We start from the raw sequence: 4,122 nt of genomic DNA, 5'->3' as shown, positions 1-4,122 counted from the left end.
TTGGCGTAGTGGGCCTGTTGTGTTGGGGTAGTGGGCCTGTCGTGTTGGGGTAGTGGGCCTGTTGTGTTGGCGTAGTGGGCCTGTCGTGTTGGGGTAGTGGGCCTGTTGTGTTGGCGTAGTGGGCCTGTTGTGTTGGGGTAGTGGGCCTGTTGTGTTGGCGTAGTGGGCCTGTCGTGTTGGGTTAGTGGGCCTGTCGTGTTGGCGTAGTGGGCCTGTTGTGTTGGCGTAGTGGGCCTGTCGTGTTGGCGTAGTGGGCCTGTTGTGTTGGCGTAGTGGGCCTGTCGTGTTGGCGTAGTGGGCCTGTTGTGTTGGGGTAGTGGGCCTGTTGTGTTGGCGTAATGGGCCTGTCGTGTTGGGGTAGTGGGCCTGTCGTGTTGGGGTAGTGGGCCTGTTGTGTTGGGGTAGTGGGCCTGTCGTGTTGGCGTAGTGGGCCTGTTGTGTTGGGGTAGTGGGCCTGTTGTGTTGGGGTAGTGGGCCTGTTGTGTTGGGGTAGTGGGCCTGTTGTGTTGGGGTAGTGGGCCTGTTGTGTTGTGGTAGTGGGCCTGTTGTGTTGGGGTAGTGGGCCTGTTGTGTTGGGGTAGTGGGCCTGTGTGTTGGGGTAGTGGGCCTGTTGTGTTGGGGTAGTGGGCCTGTCGTGTTGCCGTTGGGCTTGTCGTGTTGGGGTAGTGGGCCTGTCGTGTTGGGGTAGTGGGCCTGTCGTGTTGCCGTAGTGGGCCTGTCGTGTTGCCGTAGTGGGCCTGTCGTGTTGGGGTAGTGGGCCTGTTGTGTTGGGGTAGTGGGCCTGTTGTGGGCCTGTTGTGTTGGGGTAGTGGGCCTGTTGTGTTGGGGTAGTGGGCCTGTTGTGTTGGGGTAGTGGGCCTGTCGTGTTGCCGTAGGGGCCTGTTGTGTTGGGGTAGTGGGCCTGTTGTGTTGTGTTGGTAGTGGGCCTGTCGTGTTGGGCCTGTTGTGTTGGGGTAGTGGGCCTGTTGTGTTGGGGTAGTGGGCCTGTTGTGTTGGGGTAGTGGGCCTGTTGTGTTGGTAGTGGGCCTGTTGTGTTGGGGTAGTGGGCCTGTTGTGTTGGGGTAGTGGGCCTGTTGTGTTGGGGTAGTGGGCCTGTTGTGTTGGGGTAGTGGGCCTGTTGTGTTGGGGTAGTGGGCCTGTTGTGTTGGGGTAGTGGGCCTGTCGTGTGTGTTGTGTTGGGGTAGTGGGCCTGTCGTGTTGTTGTGTTGGGGTAGTGGGCCTGTTGTGTTGGGGTAGTGGGCCTGTTGTGTTGGGGTAGTGGGCCTGTTGTGTTGGGGTAGTGGGCCTGTTGTGTTGGGGTAGTGGGCCTGTCGTGTTGGGTGTTGGGCCTGTAGTGTTGCCTGTTGGGTAGTGGGCCTGTTGTGTTGTGTTGGGGTAGTGGGCCTTTCGTGTTGTTGTGTTGGGGTAGTGGGCCTGTCGTGTTGTTGTGTTGGGGTAGTGGGCCTGTTGTGTTGGGGTAGTGGGCCTGTCGTGTTGGGGTAGTGGGCCTGCCGTGTTGTTGTTTTGGGGTAGTGGGCCTGTCGTGTTGTTGTGTTGGGGTAGTGGGCCTGTCGTGTTGGGGTAGTGGGCCTGTCGTGTTGCCGTAGTGGGCCTGTTGTGTTGGGGTAGTGGGCCTGTCGTGTTGTTGTGTTGGGGTAGTGGGCCTGTTGTGTTGCGGTAGTGGGCCTGTTGTGTTGGGGTAGTGGGCCTGTTGTGTTGGGGTAGTGTGCCTGTTGTGTTGGGGTAGTGGGCCTGTCGTGTTGCCGTAGTGGGCCTGTTGTGTTGCCGTAGTGGGCCTGTCGTGTTGGGGTAGTGGGCCTGTTGTGTTGGGGTAGTGGGCCTGTTGTGTTGGGGTAGTGGGCCTGTCGTGTTGCCGTAGTGGGCCTGTCGTGTTGCCGTAGTGGGCCTGTCGTGTTGGGGTAGTGGGCCTGTTGTGTTGCGGTAGTGGGCCTGTCGTGTTGCCGTAGTGGGCCTGTTGTGTTGGGGTAGTGGGCCTGTTGTGTTGGGGTAGTGGGCCTGTTGTGTTGGGGTAGTGGGCCTGTCGTGTTGCCGTAGTGGGCCTGTTGTGTTGGGGTAGTGGGCCTGTCGTGTTGTTGTGTTGGGGTAGTGGGCCTGTTGTGTTGGGGTAGTGGGCCTGTTGTGTTGGGGTAGTGGGCCTGTCGTGTTGGGGTAGTGGGCCTGCCGTGTTGTTGTGTTGGGGTAGTGGGCCTGTCGTGTTGTTGTGTTGGGGTAGTGGGCCTTTCGTGTTGTTGTGTTGGGGTAGTGGGCCTGTCGTGTTGTTGTGTTGGGGTAGTGGGCCTGTCGTGTTGCCGTAGTGGGCCTGTTGTGTTGGGGTAGTGGGCCTGTCGTGTTGTTGTGTTGGGGTAGTGGGCCTGTTGTGTTGCGGTAGTGGGCCTGTTGTGTTGGGGTAGTGGGCCTGTTGTGTTGGGGTAGTGGGCCTGTTGTGTTGGGGAAGTGGGCCTGTCGTGTTGGGGTAGTGGGCCTGCCGTGTTGTTGTGTTGGGGTAGTGGGCCTGTCGTGTTGTTGTGTTGGGGTAGTGGGCCTTTCGTGTTGTTGTGTTGGGGTAGTGGGCCTGTCGTGTTGTTGTGTTGGGGTAGTGGGCCTGTTGTGTTGGGGTAGTGGGCCTGTCGTGTTGGGGTAGTGGGCCTGCCGTGTTGTTGTTTTGGGGTAGTGGGCCTGTCGTGTTGTTGTGTTGGGGTAGTGGGCCTGTCGTGTTGGGGTAGTGGGCCTGTCGTGTTGCCGTAGTGGGCCTGTTGTGTTGGGGTAGTGGGCCTGTCGTGTTGTTGTGTTGGGGTAGTGGGCCTGTTGTGTTGCGGTAGTGGGCCTGTTGTGTTGGGGTAGTGGGCCTGTTGTGTTGGGGTAGTGTGCCTGTTGTGTTGGGGTAGTGGGCCTGTCGTGTTGCCGTAGTGGGCCTGTTGTGTTGCCGTAGTGGGCCTGTCGTGTTGGGGTAGTGGGCCTGTTGTGTTGGGGTAGTGGGCCTGTTGTGTTGGGGTAGTGGGCCTGTCGTGTTGCCGTAGTGGGCCTGTCGTGTTGCCGTAGTGGGCCTGTCGTGTTGGGGTAGTGGGCCTGTTGTGTTGCGGTAGTGGGCCTGTCGTGTTGCCGTAGTGGGCCTGTTGTGTTGGGGTAGTGGGCCTGTTGTGTTGGGGTAGTGGGCCTGTTGTGTTGGGGTAGTGGGCCTGTCGTGTTGCCGTAGTGGGCCTGTTGTGTTGGGGTAGTGGGCCTGTCATGTTGTTGTGTTGGGGTAGTGGGCCTGTTGTGTTGGGGTAGTGGGCCTGTTGTGTTGGGGTAGTGGGCCTGTCGTGTTGGGGTAGTGGGCCTGCCGTGTTGTTGTGTTGGGGTAGTGGGCCTGTCGTGTTGTTGTGTTGGGGTAGTGGGCCTTTCGTGTTGTTGTGTTGGGGTAGTGGGCCTGTCGTGTTGTTGTGTTGGGGTAGTGGGCCTGTCGTGTTGTTGTGTTGGGGTAGTGGGCCTGTTGTGTTGGGGTAGTGGGCCTGTCGTGTTGGGGTAGTGGGCCTGCCGTGTTGTTGTGTTGGGGTAGTGGGCCTGTCGTGTTGTTGTGTTGGGGTAGTGGGCCTGTCGTGTTGCCGTAGTGGGCCTGTTGTGTTGGGGTAGTGGGCCTGTCGTGTTGTTGTGTTGGGGTAGTGGGCCTGTTGTGTTGCGGTAGTGGGCCTGTTGTGTTGGGGTAGTGGGCCTGTTGTGTTGGGGTAGTGGGCCTGTTGTGTTGGGGTAGTGGGCCTGTCGTGTTGCCGTAGTGGGCCTGTCGTGTTGCCGTAGTGGGCCTGTCGTGTTGGGGTAGTGGGCCTGTCGTGTTGCGGTAGTGGGCCTGTTGTGTTGGGGTAGTGGGCCTGTTGTGTTGGGGTAGTGGGCCTGTTGTGTTGGGGAAGTGGGCCTGTCGTGTTGGGGTAGTGGGCCTGCCGTGTTGTTGTGTTGGGGTAGTGGGCCTGTCGTGTTGTTGTGTTGGGGTAGTGGGCCTTTCGTGTTGTTGTGTTGGGGTAGTGGGCCTGTCGTGTTGTTGTGTTGGGGTAGTGGGCCTGTCGTGTTGTTGTGTTGGGGTAGTGGGCCTGTTGTGTTGGGGTAGTGGGCCTGTCGTGTTGGGGTAGTGGGCCTGCCGTGTTGTTGTGTTGGGGTAGTGGGCCTGTTGTGTTG

Source organism: Oncorhynchus nerka, linkage group LG8 (assembly GCF_034236695.1).
Source record: "Oncorhynchus nerka isolate Pitt River linkage group LG8, Oner_Uvic_2.0, whole genome shotgun sequence".
NCBI lineage: Eukaryota > Metazoa > Chordata > Actinopteri > Salmoniformes > Salmonidae > Oncorhynchus > Oncorhynchus nerka.
Note: the sequence above shows the minus strand (reverse complement) of the source record.